Raw genomic sequence first — 16419 nt, forward strand, 5'->3', positions numbered from 1 at the left:
CCAAATTTTCTATTTTTTTTTCTAATTTCTATTTTTAGAATTAAGGTTTTATTTTTTTTAGAAAGTTTCTATTTCTAGGCTATTTTATTTATTTTTATTTTTTATTTTTATTTTTTTATTTTATTTTTAGAAATTTCCTATTTTCTAATTCTAGATTCTGATTCTTCTTTCAAGTAACTTTCTATTTTCTAGTTTAGGTTTTATTATTAGAAAAGTCTTTAGGTTTTATTTTTTTAGAAAGTTTCTCTCTTATTTTCTAATTTCCTATTTTTTTTTTTAGAAATTTTCCCTTTTTAGAAACTAACTTGGCTTTTATTTCTAAGATTAGAAACTTTCTTTTTAGAAATTAACCGTTGCTTAGGATTTCTTTTCTAGCATTATTTTAGGAAATTTAATTTATTTTTGTTTTCTTTTTGTTTACAGGAATTAAGGAAGGAAGCTGCTAAATAACATTGTCTTCAAAATGAGGAACTTTCAAATCTGCAGACATTCATCATCTCCTTTTCCGGGTTATTCTTTCCAATTCTCGTTTACATAGCTTTCTCTTGTTTTTAGGAATTCATAACTTTTTCCTTTAGTTTTATTTCTCTTAGGTTACTTCTTAGTTTAGTTTTCTTTCTTATATTGATAACATAGTTTATGCTAGGACGTAGATCTCTGAACATAGAACTAGCACATTTTGACCCTGAAATAGAAAGAACCTTTCATAGAAGATTTAGAAACATTCTGTTTGAAATGGCGGAAGAGAATGGAACTAAAGCTCTTAGAGATTATTCAGCTCCTGTCCAATTCAATGCGCCTTCATGTATAGTGTTGCCTGCCACCACGGCAGCACACTTTGAACTTAAACCTGGGGTCATACAATTGTTGCCATCCTTTTATGGTTCAGATAAGGAGGATCCATATCATCATGTGAAAGAATTCTTAGACATTTGCTCCACCTTTAAGTTCCAAAACTTTTCAGATGATTCGATCCGTTTGCGCCTCTTTCCTTTTTCTTTGAAGGATAAGGCGAAAGCATGGCTGAATTCTCTAGGAGTTGGGACTATTACTACATGGGACGAACTGTCTAAGAAGTTCTTAAACAAGTTCTTCCCTGTTCACAAAACTAATGCCCTCCGTAGAGAAATTACAAATTTCACACAAAAAGAGGGTGAGCACTTTCATGAATGTTGGGAAAGATGGAAGGATTTACTTCTTAAATGTCCACACCATGGTTTTGAAAAGTGGCAACAGGTTCAATACTTCTATGATGGTCTGACACCCCAAAACCGTCGCATGGTTGACGCCACCAGTGGAGGGTCATTCATGACCAAAAGTGATGTTGAAGCGTGGAATTTCTTTGAAACCTTGTGTGAAAATTCCCAGCAATGGGACTACTCAAATAGAGGTGAAAGGAGTCCCCAACCACAGAAGAAAGGTGGTATATATGAGGTAGGAGTCACGCCAGATCTTTATGCCAAAATTGATAGCCTGACAAAGAAAGTGGATGCTTTAATGTTAAATAATGGACCTCCACAAACAACTCAAGTCGAGTCATGTGCCACATGTTCTAGTCCCGCCCATCCTACGCCGTCTTGTCCATCTAGTTCAGCATTTCCAGAATTTCTCCCTGAACAAGTACATGCTATGAACACCTTTCGGAGAGACCTGGGAATGATCCTTACTCAGACACCTACAATCCAAGGTGGGCTAGGCATCCAAATTTTTCTTGGGCAAAAGGACCACAACAAGGAGGACCATCTGGAAATCCTCCTATGCAACCTTACTCCCAAGTTGGCAGTCAACAACCTCAGCAGTTCTCACAGTATCAACAAGTGCCTCCACAATCTAGGAAACCATCTCTTGAGGACACACTCAATCTTTTTATGCAGAGTTCACTTCAATTTCAAAAAGACACCCAACATACCTTACTAGCTAACCAGAGTTTACATGCAAATGCGTAATCCATTGCTAAGCTGGAAGTACAGTTGGGTCAACTTGCTGCCACATTGAGTGAGAGAGAGAAGGGCAAGTTCCCTAGTCAACCTGTGGTAAATCCAAAAGGACAGTATGAGATTGGCTCTAATTCAAACCAAGAACAATATCATGAGCAAGCCAAATCAATCATCACCCTTAGGTCCGGTAAACAGATCGAGAACAAAATAGATATGCCTAGGGAAGAATCAAAGTCCAATGCGGAAGATCAAAATGAAATGGAGAAACATACTAGTGCATCCAAAGTACAACAACACTCTGACTCTCCAGGAACCACTCATGTGCCATCTTATGTGCCTAAAGCACCTTTTCCCCAACGTCTGGCACCGGTTAAGAAAGGAAACAACTTTAATGAGATATTGGACATGTTTAAGCAAGTCCAAATCAACATTCCGTTGCTTGATGCGATCAAGCAAGTCCCTGCTTACGCTAAGTTTCTTAAAGATTTATGCACTCAAAAGCGTAAGATGAATGTTCATAAGAAGGTCTTCCTTGCAGAGCAACTCAGCTCCATGATTCAACACAACACCCCTCCTAAATTTAGGGATCCAGGAGCTCCTACCATTTCTTGTGTCATAGGAGAGCATAAGGTTCAGAAAGCGTTGCTTGATTTAGGGGCCAGTGTTAATTTGTTACCATATTCGGTCTATGAGCAGCTAGGACTTGGTGAGCTGAAACCAACTAAAATAACACTCCAACTAGCTGATAGATCTGTCAAGGTGCCCCGTGGTGTTGTTGAGGATGTGCTAATCCAAGTTGACAAGTTTTATTTTCCAGTGGATTTCATCGTTCTAGATACTCAGCCTGTCCAGAATCCTACAAGTCAAATCCCGGTTATCTTAGGACGTCCATTCTTGGCCACATCCAATGCAATCATAAACTGTAGGAATGGAGTTATGAAGTTGTCCTTTGGTAACATGAAGATCAAGCTCAACGTTTTTAATGCTGGACAACAAATGTCAGACTCGGATGATATATTTGAAGTGCACATGATTGAGAGTCTAGTGCATGACTCTTTCCTTGAATCTTCCGATGACGCTCTTGAGACGTGTTTAGCACATTTTGGCAGAGATTTTGACATAGAAAGTTCCATCCAAGAAGTCAATGCATTGCTTGACTATAATCCAGATATGAATACAACAAAATAGAAAGCGAGAGTGGAACCTCTTCCACCATCTGAGTCTAAATTGGTCCCGTCTATTGAGAAACCACCCAAAGTCGACCTTAAACAATTACCTGAAACTCTCAAGTATGCATTTTTAGGACCTTCTGAAACCCTGCCTGTCATCATAGCTGCTAACCTTGATAAAGAACAGGAGGGTAAGCTGCTTAATGTTCTTAGAGAACATAAGGCAGCTATTGGGTGGACAATAGCGGACATAAAGGGAATAAGCCCTACGGTGTGTATGCATCGTATTCATCTTGAAGAAAACGCAAAAACATCGCGAGAAATGCAAAGGAGGCTTAACCCTAACATGAAAGAGGTCGTCCGGGCTGAGGTGCTAAAATTGTTAGATGTTGGTATCATTTACCCCATTTCAGATAGCACATGGGTCAGTCCAGTTTAAGTTGTTCCTAAAAAGTCTGGGATTACGGTGAAAAAGAATGAGGATAATGAGTTAGTGCCGACTCGCATGACTACGGGTTGGCGAGTTTGTATCGATTACCGTAAACTGAACCTGGTCACAAGGAAGGATCACTTTCCTCTTCCTTTCATAGACCAGATGCTTGAGAGATTGGCAAGGCATAGCTATTATTGTTTCCTGGATGGTTATTCCGGGTATAATCAGATTCCCATTGCTCCCGAGGATCAAGAGAAAACCACATTTACATGTCCTTTTGGCACATATGCCTATCGGCGTATGCCATTTGGATTGTGTAATGTACCTGCGACCTTCCAACGATGCATGATGAGTATTTTTTCAGACATGGTTGAGCGTTTTCTTGAGATTTTCATGGATGATTTTTCCATTTTCGGTTCTTCATTTGATGAATGTTTATACCATCTATCTCTTGTCTTGGAAAGATGTGAAAAAATGAACCTGGTATTGAATTGGGAAAAGTGTCATTTTATGGTTCAAAAAGGGATTGTACTCGGGCATGTTATTTCAAGTAAAGGCATTGAAGTTGATAAAGCCAAGATTGATTTAATTTCTAGTCTTCCTCCACCGAGAACTGTTAAGGAGATTAGATCATTATTAGGGCATGCGGGATTCTACAGGAGATTCATTAAGGATTTTAGCAAAATTTCTCGACCCTTATGCAATTTACTAGCTAAAGATGTTGCTTTTGTCCTTAATGATGAGTGTCGGCAAGCTTTTGATAAGTTGAAGCATTTACTGACTTCTGCTCCAATCATCCAACCACCTGATTGGAGTTTACCTTTTGAGCTTATGTGTGATGCTTCGGATTATGCTGTTGGAGCCGTCCTAGGACAAAGATTGAATAAAATGCCTCATGTCATTTATTATGCTAGTAGGACTCTAAATGATGCACAGCTCAACTACTCTACCACTGAAAAAGAATTGTTGGCGGTGGTACTTGCTCTAGACAAATTCAGGTCGTATCTCATAGGATCAAAGGTTATAGTGTTCTCAGATCATGCAGCATTGAAATATCTTCTTTCTAAAAAAGACGCTAAACCTCGATTGATTCGGTGGATTCTCTTGCTACAGGAATTCGATATTGAAATTCGGGATAAAAAGGGTTGCGAAAATGTGGTAGCCGACCATTTGTCTAGACTTGTCTTAGAGTCCACAGTGGATCCATTGCCAGTGAATGAGTCTTTCCCTGATGAACAACTTCTAACTATTTCTCAATTACCTTGGTACGCAGACATTGTAAACTATCTTGTTACAGGTCAACTTCCTTCTCATTGAACTAAACAAGATAAATCCAAATTTCTTGCTGAGGTTAAACATTTCTTTTGGGATGATCCATACTTATTCAAAATTTGTCCTGATCAGATTATTAGGAGATGTGTGCCTGAGAGTGAGTTTCATAGTATAATCTCCTTTTGTCATGATCATGCCTGTGGCGGTCATTTTGGTTCAAAGAAAACAGCTGCGAAAGTCTTACAAAGTGGATTTTATTGGCCTACACTGTTTCGAGACACCCATGCCTTTTGTTCAACATGTAATAAATGCCAACGTATGGGTAATATTTCCCACAGGAACATGATGCCACTTACCAATATTCTCATTGTTGAAATATTTGATGTTTGGGGTATTGACTTCATGGGCCCATTTCCCCCGTCATTTGGTTATGTGTATATCCTTGTGGCCGTCGACTATGTCTCTAAGTGGATTGAAGCAGTGCCATGTAAAACGAATGATCACAGAGTTGTGGTCCGTTTCTTAAAAGAAAATATCTTTTCTCGTTTTGGCACTCCTCGAGCAATTATAAGTGATGGGGGTACTCATTTTTGCAACAAACCGTTTGAATCTTTAATGAAGAAATATTTCATCACTCATAAAGTTGCAACGCCATATCATCCACAAACAAGTGGTCAAGTTGAGGTGTCAAATCGGGAGATTAAACAAATTTTAGAGAAAACGGTTCGCCCCGATCGTAAGGATTGGTCGCAACGGTTGAATGATGCTCTTTGGGCATATCGTACGGCTTTCAAAACTCCGATTGGAATGTCTCCGTACAGGCTTGTATTTGGGAAAGCCTGTCACTTGCCTGTGGAATTAGAACATCATGCGTATTGGGCCATCAAAACATTTAATTTCGATGTGCACAAGGCCGGATCACACCGAAAACTTCAACTCAATGAGTTGGAGGAAATTCGAAATGAGGCATATGAGAATGCAAAAATTTATAAGGAGCAGACAAAAATCTTCCATGACAAGTCGATTCTTCGCAAGACATTTGAACCGAACCAAAAAGTATTATTGTACAATTCCAGGCTACGCCTCTTTCCTGGAAAACTACGTTCGCGGTGGTATGGTCCTTATCGAGTTGTAAAAGTATTTCCTCATGGAGCAGTTGAGATTCAAAATTTAACAGACGGGAATATCTTCAAAGTAAATGGTCAACGGCTGAAACCATATTTAGATAATTTGGTGAAAAAAGATGTGGAAGAAATTTATTTGGCGGACCCAGGATATCAAGATTGATTAGTTCATGGTTCATTCTTGTCTGGCTGAAGACGTTAAACTTAGCGCTCCTGGGAGGCAACCCATATTTTCATTTCATTTCATTTTCCTAGTTAGTTAATTCAATGTTTGTGGGTAACATTACTGCAAACCCTCACGAGACTACAACTCGTCCACTAGGGGTAACCTAGCGGTTTAAAGGCTTGTTGCATACGCTAAATGCAATCGAGAGCACCTGCGAAAGTGGTATAGATAGGATTTTATTTTTGCATTTTTATCATTTTGCTTGTGTTGATTTCTCTCTTATGCTGACTCGCTCTTACATGGATATTTTTAGAAAGCCTCTAGATTCTTTCATACATGTACTATTTGTCCATCACTCCTCTTTTATTTTCGTTGTCCCATATGCATTGCATGCTTATTTCTTTTACATTGAGGACAATGTAGAGTTTAGGTTGGGGTGGGAGATTAGATTACCTTATCAGTATTTTCTTAGTCTTGAGCACAAATTGTGGAAATTTTTAAATTTTTTTTAGAACTTCTTGTGCATTTGAAGTGATTGTGAAGGATAAGGGTGATTTTAACATTGCAAGGTACAGAATGTCAGTAATTTATAACTCTTGGATTCCGCCATCTGTTAGATTTCACAATTAAGTTTGAATTGTTAGCCCATAATTAGAACTTTTAAACATTGATTGAGTCATGATCTCACATATCACATCTCGGTTACACATTAAGGTTCCGTTTCAACATTAAATGATTAACTTAGTAATCGCTAAGCATGAAAGAAACCAGCCTGAAATTTTTAGCTTCGGTCTATAACTAAGAATTGTGAGAAGCGTAAGTCATATAATCTTCACCATAGGTTTGCTCCCTATAGATGAAGATTCGATTCCCCATGGTTGACATGAGAAAAGAGTTAGGAGTACAATCTTTACCATAGGTTTGCTCCCTATAGGTGAGGATTTGATTCCCTTCATTGGCGTTACTGTTCAAGAAAAAAATCAAAGGCTAGTAGAATGAAAAGATAACCTATCAGGCAAGTGTTGATTTCAGTTGTCATGCATTCTGTTGTTAATTACTAAGGATATCATAAAATTGACAATTGGATCTCTTAATGATAGTAAGCCGAGATTACACTATACGCTCGTGAAACTCAATGTTTAGAATATTCTAATTAATGAATTAATATTTTGAAACTGATTATGAAGTTTATCGTGAGCGTGATTCCAGAAAGAAAAAAAAAATTTTGTGCACCGTTCATGAATCGTAGAATTCTCGCGCCACGACGATCTGTTCACAAGTCACTCGGGTTTACAGAAATTGTTGTGTATTTCTAAAATTATTTTTCGCATGTTTTGCTCGGGACTAGCAAAATGCTGGTTAGGGGTTGTGATGAGGGTCGAATATTGCATATCAGACCCTAATTAGTGCATGAGTTTACGTACATGATAATGCTTAATGGAATATTTTAATTATATTTTTATTGCAGGATGAAATCAGGAGCGTTGATGGAAAAAGAGTACTACAAGCATGAATTTGACACTTCAAAGTCACCAGAGCAAGGAACGCACTCAAGGGAACTAATACTGAAGAATTCACATGCAAGGGAGCCGAGGAAATCAAGCTGTTCAAGTTAAAAAGGCCCGAAAATGGTCTAGAATGCAAGATCACATGGTTTTTGCCATCCGATTGACTTGAAACTTCATGCATAGCCTGCAGGCCATAAATAAACCGTACATATTAAATTTCAACCATTGGATATCTCGAGAAGTGGCCCAACGGCCAGATCAGCCCTTTAATTCCTTAAGTGGGGCCCACCTGGTCCCTGGATATGGCTCATCTTTGGTACCAACGCTCTAAATTACATGGAGAATCATATGGACGGAGGAGATTTGGTGCATACATCATGATGGACCTCACATGTGCACTGCATGTACGCAGTGCGGACGCACACCAGCAATGCATCATTACACGCAAGGTCGGTCAGCAGGCGCTGACCGACCAAATTTTTAAAAAAAAGGCAGTTGCCGTTTTCGGCTTCGCGAAAACGGAAACAGGGTCTTGCGGTCCCGTGTTGTGGGCCACCATTAAGGATTGTGGGTCCAATCTGGACCGTCTATTAGATCATAATGGTCCATGTTACCATCGCCTAGGTGGCGTTATCTCAGATGGCAGTAAATATCAGTTTTCAACCGTTCAAAGGCAGAATGGACGGTAGGTTTAAAACCCTGTGAGCCACCATGAATTTGATCTAGAATTGAGCATGTCCGACCAGTTTTTCAATGTCAATCCAATGGATGGACTGGATTTTGAAGATAATGTCAATAATGGGTCCCACCAGCATCACAACGCGATCAACGTATACCCTGTTTACGCACGCCGGACGCTGTCCGACCGTTGCAGCGGTTGTGGCCCACCATTCTCGATCAGATGGAAGATCTGATCCGTCCATCTTGTAGACGACTTGGAAACGTCCTAAGGGACGGTTTTTATTCGGAAACCGAGCAAGCAAAGATGGGATGTTATGCATCTGAACTTGGCTGCGTAAAGAAGGTCCGCACGCTGACCGATTTGCGGGCTGTTCTGTGATCTCAATGACCATCAGATGCATGATCCAGACCGTTCAGAAGATTCTAAAGGAGGCCAATACCGTATCCTAGGTGTCCAAATCAAATTAGGAACATGTACCATCTCGGAAACTCATTTCAAACAGAAACGGAAACCTTTCGCACGCGGATGCGGAAGACCTTCCACTGTTGCTGCGACAGCGTTTCCACCGTCTTTCCAGCTGCTATAAAGAAGAGAGAGAGCTCGTTTTGGGGGGAGGCCAGGGAGGAAAGATCCAAAAAAAGAGAAGAAAAGAGGAGGAAGCAAGAGAGAAGATAGGGAATTCAAGAGCAAGTGCAGGGAGCCGGATCATCCAAGTTTTTTTGGAGATTTTCCTAGCTTGGAGAAGCAAGAGATAGAGAGGAAGAAAGAAGGGAGAGATTGGAAGGATGTTTTTCCTTTATCATCTATATTTTTCCTTCTTTCCAGTTGATTCCATGGATAGCTAAATCCTTTAGCTAGGGCGGAGATGAAGCCCCTAATTTGAATAATCCTTGTTATGTGTTGATTTTATTTTGATTTAATTGATGTGTTTTCTTCTCTAGTGTGCTTAATTGGAGGTTCTGTACTTCTCCATTCTAAGAGCTCAACCAAAGTCTAGTATGGATGTTGTTTGGAATATTATCATAGGTGCTTGTATCTGACCATGAACAGGTTCCTATAGAGGAAGAAACAAGAATCTACATCTCTCCATGCCTGACCATGGATGGAAAGATGTGATCCATATGCTTTAAGGAATTATACATTCTGTGTACCCGACCAAGGACATAGCGTGTGCTTTATTTATTTTGATATCAATCTGAATTAGGGTAAATCAACAGGTAAAACAAGGTTTATGATAATTAAGGGTGGATTCGAAAGTCCTAGTCTTCTCCTTGATTGAATTTTCCTCATTATTCTTGGTTATTTTTCATTGTTTTTATTTAGTTTATTTAATTACTATCGCAAATATTTGTTGGATTAGTTAAGAAGAGTCTTTAATTTTGAATTGTGACGACCAGTCCTCGTGGGAACGATCTCGTAATACGTACCATATCTACATCTGATTCGTATACTTGCGAGTTTAAAATCATTTAAATCATGTTGGTTTAAATAAAACATCATGCACGCAGCTACCATACATTTGGCAAACATCTGCCTCAATCTCTATTGCAAAAAATATTGATTTTAATAAAAAAATATTTTAATAATAAAATAATATATAATAAAAAAAGTTGTTTTGAAAAAACACTTTTCTGCGAGTTTTGGGAATAGTCCCACATGGAAAAGAGAAGAGAAAAATATGTGGTTTATTTGAAAGATGTGGAGTATTATAATATTTACCTACCTAGTCCATGGACTATGGACCTTGCGTGTTCCATGCGTAGCACTGGAACACCCGCACGCGCGCTCGCGTTAGGGCACGGGCTCGGGCTCGATCTCGGTCTCGGTCTCGGACTTGGACTCGATCACGGGCACGGGCTCGGGCTCGGGTTCGGTGCGAGGGCGTGGGCATGTGAGGCAGTGTAGTTGTAGAGGCGCTAGTGGCGCACTTCGTATGTCCACATCATGTCGCAGAGGGTCGCTCCTTTGCAACCTTGAGCAAACCAGAGCGAGACGTGTGCGAGTCGTTGTGCGACTAAGTGACTATGGCGGATGGCTGGTTAGCAGAGAGACTAAAGGACTGAGAGAGAAATCTCTCAGTATAAATAAAGGGACTGAAAAGAGCTGTTGCAGCAGAAACTGTAACAGCAGAGCCATTAGTGCAGGGTCCAGCTGTAATTGCTGCATGGCTAGCCCAACAGCTAAAAAACAGCTAGCTGTTGTCTCACAACAGTCAGCATGTAGCAGCTTAATGGTCCATGCACAACAGTCAGAAAACAGCCATAAAACGGCTAGTTTTCCAACAGCCAGAAATGGCTTAATGGAATTTAAGTCTCTGGACCATAACCCCTTAGCCACCATAGCCTATAAAAGGAAGACCTGGATGGGTTTCCAAACCATCTCAACTCACTTCAGCAAACCCATACGAACTGAGACAGCTAGTCCCTCCCCACTCATATATTCTAGTGTTTCCAGCAATATAACAAGGCTTAAACCTTAGCTTGAAGAACAGACCAGCGGTGTAGTCTAGAACGGTTCAACTGACCTGTGCAGAAGTCAAAACTATTTTTCTCTTCTTTTCTTCTTCTTTTGAGATTTTTTCCTTTATACTGTAATACTGCCAGAAAACGTATAATTGAGTTCCATTTGGTGGGCCTTCGTGTTTGCTGAACGCAGACCCACACCAGGCTCGTCGTATCCTAAAAGTTATTTGCCTGTAACCTATCAGCATACTCAATTCACTTGAGTATGGGCAAATAACGCTTTAAGAACAGCGTTTCAGACGTGCTTCAGCCTGTCCTGATTTCTGATTATTTTGCACTTTTCGGTTTCCACATTATATAGAAATACATTAATCTATATAATTTTCAACAATCTTAAAGCGTTATTTTTCTGATGGAAGCCGACAGTGTTTCATCCATCAAGTTGATGAATCAGGACTTGATATGTCTTGATCGGTTCGATGGAACCAATTTTACAGGATGGCAAGACAAGCTGAAATTTCTTCTAACGGCGCTGAAGATCTATTACATATTAGATCCAAATTTGCAAGCACTACCTGAAACATTTGACAACGACACACCTGAACAAATAGCTGCCCGCACCAAAAGAGCCGAAGACGAATTCTTGTGTCGAGGACACATTCTGAACGCTCTCTCCGATCGCCTGTACGATCTGTACCAACAGACGTCATTAGCAAAGGACATCTGGGCCGCTCTGGAATTTAAATACAAGGCTGAAGAAGAAGGTACCAACAAGTTTCTCATAGCCAGGTATTTTCACTTCAGCATGGTAGATAATAAACCGTTGCTGCCCCAAATCCAAAAACTGCAGCTAATAGTAAACAAAATCAAAGCGATAAAAATCAATCTTCCTGAATCATTCCAAATCGGGGCTATAATCGCCAAATTGCTACCGATGTGGAAAGACTATAGAAAGAAGGTGCTGCATAAAACCGAGGACTACACACTGGAAAAAATCCAGAAATACCTCAGGATTGAGAAAGAATCTCGTAACCGCGATAGAAAAAATGATAACAGGAATAACTCGTCCAAAGTACTTACTGTAGAAAACATTAATAACAAACATCCTGAGAAAGACGTCCCCTGAAACCTAATAAAGGAAAATTCAAGAAGAACACCCAAAAGAAGAACGGAAAGTTCAAGGGCCCATGCCATGTCTGTGAAAAAATCGGGCACTATACTCGAGTATGCCGCTATCGCAAATCTAAAAGAGAGGCAAGTGCAGTAGAAGAAGGCGATACCGTGGCTATGATCACTGAGGTGAATACCATCCAAGGCAAAGTTCCAGGTTGGTGGTATGATACTGCCATTACTGTACATGTGTGCTACGACAAATCAGCCTTCAAAACCTATAAGGAATTGACTAATGGTTAAGAAGTCTAAATGGGTAATGAAGTCCGATCGAAAGTTGTTGGCAAAGGAACTGTTGAACTGATATTCACCTCTGGAAAGAAAGCGATGCTAACTAATGTACTACACGTCCCAGACATGAGGCGAAACTTAGTTTCTGGATATCTTCTGGGAAAACCAGGCATACGGGTGATGTATGAGTCAGGTAAACTAATTCTGTCCAAAAATGAAAATTTTGTCAGAAAGGGATATGCTTGTAACGGAATGATTAAGTTTTCTCTAAATGAAAGTAGCACTTCTGCGTATATGATTGAATCCGCTGGACTATGGCATGATAGACTAGCCCATATAAGGTATAGTACCTTGAAGTTCATGGCTAAGAATGGTTTAATCTCATACACAGATAATGAAATTGAAAAATGTGAAGTGTGCATAAGATCCAAAATGACAAAGAAACTTTTTCCAAGTGTTGAAAGATCATCTCAAGTATTCGATCTTGTGCACAGTAATATCTGTGAGTTAAACAGCATTCTTACTCGTGGAGGTAAACGGTACTTCATAACCTTTATAGATGATTGCTCTAGATATGTGTATATGTACCTATTAAAGAGCAAAGATAAAGCATTAAACATGTTTAAAATATATAAAGTAGAAGTTGAGAATCAACTGAATAAGAAAATAAAAATTCTTCGTAGCGATAGAGGAAGAGAATACTTCTCCAATGAATTCGATAACTTCTATGAAGAATATGGACTGATACATCAATGTACAGCGCCATACACACCTCAACAAAATGGAATACCTGAAAGGAAGAATAAAACATTAGTAGAAATGGTCAACTCAATACTGATAAGAGCAAAGTTGACACTAAGTATATGGGGAGAGACACTGCTTGCAACATGCCATATAATAAATAGAATTCCATCTAAAAAATATAAAATATCTCCATATGAAATATGGAGAAGTAGAAAACCTAACCTAGGATATCTAAAAGTGTGGGGGTGTCTTGCATATTGCAGAACCCCTAATCCAAAAAGAACTAAGTTAGGACCAAGTGCTATTAAGTGCGCCTTCGTAGGATATGCACAAAATAGTAAAGCTTATAGACTTCTAGACATAGAGTCTAATTCAATAATAGAATCAAGAAATGTTGAGTTCTTTGAAAACTCACTATCCTTGGAATCAAAGGATAATGAAATACAAACTCTTAATAGAGAACCAGATAACACAGCTCCACAAATGGTGGAAGCTCCTATTGAGCCTCGTAGAAGTCAAAGGACAAGAATAGAAAAGAGTCTAGGAGATGACTATATAGACTCACAACGTGTCATTTTTCATCTTGTAAAAGGAGATGAAAAATGTTATAAGAAAAATACCTATAGTAATGACTATAGAAGATGATCCTAACACATATAAAGAGGCCATATCTTCTAAAGACTCAGCTTTCTGGAAAGAAGCTATAAACAATGAAATGAAATTTATACTATCAAATCAAATATGAGAACTAGTTAACTTACCTCCAGGTTCTAGACCCATAGGTTGTAAGTGGGTATTTAGGAAGAAATATCATACTGATGGGACTATCCAAACATTTAAAACTCGACTAGTAGCTAAGGGTTTTAGACAAAAAGAAGGGATAAATTACTTTGACACATACTCTCATGTAGCTAGAATAACATCCATTAGAATATTATTTGCGCTAGCTTCCATACATCATCTTCACATCCACCAAATGAATGTAAAGACTGCATTCCTGAATAGTGACCTCAACGAGGAGGTATATATGAAACAACCTGAAGGATTCGTTCTACCAGGAAATGAAAACAAAGTATATAAATTAGTCAAATCATTGTATGGATTAAAACAAGCACCAAAACAGTGGCATGAGAAGTTTGATTCTAAAATACTTTCTCATGGTTTCATACATAATGTAACTGACAAATGCATATATTCTAAAGTATATGATAGTTACATCGTTATTATTTGTCTGTATGTTGATGACATGTTAATAATAAGTAATAAAATGAAATGTGTAACTGAAACAAAAAAGTTTCTATCTTCCGTATTTAAAATGAAGGATCTTGGACAAGTTGATACCATTCTTGGTATCAAAGTTAAAAAATATTGTGGGGGGTTATGCTTTGTGTCAATCTCATTATATTAAAAAGATACTAAACAAGTTTAACCATCTAAATATAAAAGAAGCAAAGACTCCATTTGATCCAAGTATCAAGCTAACAGAAAATACTGGAAGAATAGTTGCACAATTAGAATATGTGAGTGCTATATGGAGTCTTATGTGTATTATACAATGCACTAGACCTGATATCGCATATGCTGTGAGTAAATTTAGTAGGTTTACTAGTAACTCCAGTACTGAATAGTGGAATGCAATAAGTAGAGTCATTGGTTACTTAAAAGCAACCAAAGACTTAGGACTATTTTATTCAAAGTTTCCTGCTGTATTGGAAGGATATACCGATGCGAGCTGGATATCGAGTGCAGGGGACAACAAGTCTACTACAGGGTGGGTATTCACCCTAGGAGGTGCAGCTGTATCTTGGGGATCCAAGAAACAGACTTGTATAACGCATTCGACTATGAAGTCTGAATTTATAGCCCTGGTTGCAACAGGCAAAGAGGCTAAGTGGTTAAGGGCTCTTATATTAGAAATTCCTTTCTGTGCAAAGCCTATATCGGTTGTGTTACTACATTGTGATAGTGAAGCCACATTAGCTAGAGCCTATAGCGGCACTTATAATGGTAAGTTTAGACATATTAGTCTTCGATATGATTATGTCAGACAATTGATTCGAGATGGAATCATTGTTATTTCTTATGTGAAATCAAGCAATAACCTGGCAGATCCTTTCACTAAACCTCTACCGAGAGAGGTAGTAAAGGCTACATCTAGAGGGATGGAGTTGAAACTCTTCAACCAAAGTTTTACCAGTGATGGTAACCTAACCTAAAGTAAGAAAATCTCTAATTTTGGGTTTAATGAGTAAGAACAAGTCACTGATATGTGGAAAGTTTTCAGCACTAAATTATAAAACCTCATCCATAATAGATAAGTGCTGAGCGTTACGATAAAGGATTGAGTCTTAGAACTCTTAATGAAATCCAGTGTATAAAGACAAGTATCTTATAGTAACGGAGACACTGGAAGGATTTCACCTATATGAACGTAGAGATAGTGCCGTCTCTCATGAGAGTTAAGAGTTTTCTCTCGGGATCATTCACGAATTAAGATAAGCACATGACCATTAATTGTGCTGAGCAAGATTGTGGGAACTCTAACAAACACATAGCGAATATGTGTGTAGTATTTTTAATTCTGTTATCTAGGAATAACTGGTTCGAAGATGCGGCTACCAGTCATTTCGACAGAGTTTTGAAATACTTACACTAAGTAAAGATTAAAATCGAAAGATATCTTTCTTTATGCATATAAGCTGATTATTCTGGCAGTATTGTTTAACCGATAAAATAATTTTATAAAATCAAGTGGGAGATTGTTGCAAAAAATATTGATTTTAATAAAAAATATTTTAATAATAAAATAATATATAATATAAAAAGTTGTTTTGAAAAAATACTTTTCTGCGAGTTTTTGGGAATAGTCCCATATGGAAAAGAGAAGAGAAAAACCTGTGGTTTATATAAAGGATGTGGAGTATTATAATATTTACCTACCTAGTCCGTGGACTATGAACCTTGCGTGTTCCAGTACGTACCCGCGCGCGCGCTCGGGCTCGGACATAGGCACGGGCTCGGGCTCGGTCTCGGACTCAGACTCGGACTCGGTCTCGGTTTCGGTCACGGGCACGGGCTCGGGCTCGGTGTGAGGGCGTGGGCATGTGAGGCAGTGTGGCTGTAGAGGCGCTAGTGGCGCACTTCCCACGTCCGCATCGTGTCACAGAGGGTCGCTCCTTCGCGACCTTGAGCGAACCGAAGCGAGACGTGTGTGAGTCGCGGTGCGGCTAAGTAGCTATGGCGGATGACTGGTTAGCAGAGAGACTAAAGGACTGAGAGAGAAATCTCTTAGTATAAATAGAGGGACTGAAAAGAGCTGTTACAGCAGAAACTGTAACAGCTGAGCCATTAGTGCAGAGTCCAGCTGTAACTGCTGCATGGCTAGCCCAACAGCTAGAAAACGGTTAGCTGTTGTCTCACAACAGTTAGCATGCAGCAGCTTAATGGTCCATGCACAACAATCAGAAAACGGCCATAAAACGACTAGTTTTTCAACAGCCAGAAATGACTTAATGGAATTT

At 39.0% G+C, this 16419-nt stretch overlaps 1 non-coding gene across 1 annotated transcript; it reads right to left on the reverse strand.

Moving 5' to 3' along the window:
• Positions 1-1113: 1113 nt before the first annotated feature.
• Positions 1114-1220, reverse strand: LOC131250470 (small nucleolar RNA R71). The gene has a single exon (XR_009173395.1). It is a non-coding gene; the product is annotated as a small nucleolar RNA R71 (small nucleolar RNA).
• Between the last annotated feature and the right edge of the window lie 15199 nt (positions 1221-16419).

Source organism: Magnolia sinica, chromosome 6 (assembly GCF_029962835.1).
Source record: "Magnolia sinica isolate HGM2019 chromosome 6, MsV1, whole genome shotgun sequence".
Classification (NCBI taxonomy): domain Eukaryota; kingdom Viridiplantae; phylum Streptophyta; class Magnoliopsida; order Magnoliales; family Magnoliaceae; genus Magnolia; species Magnolia sinica.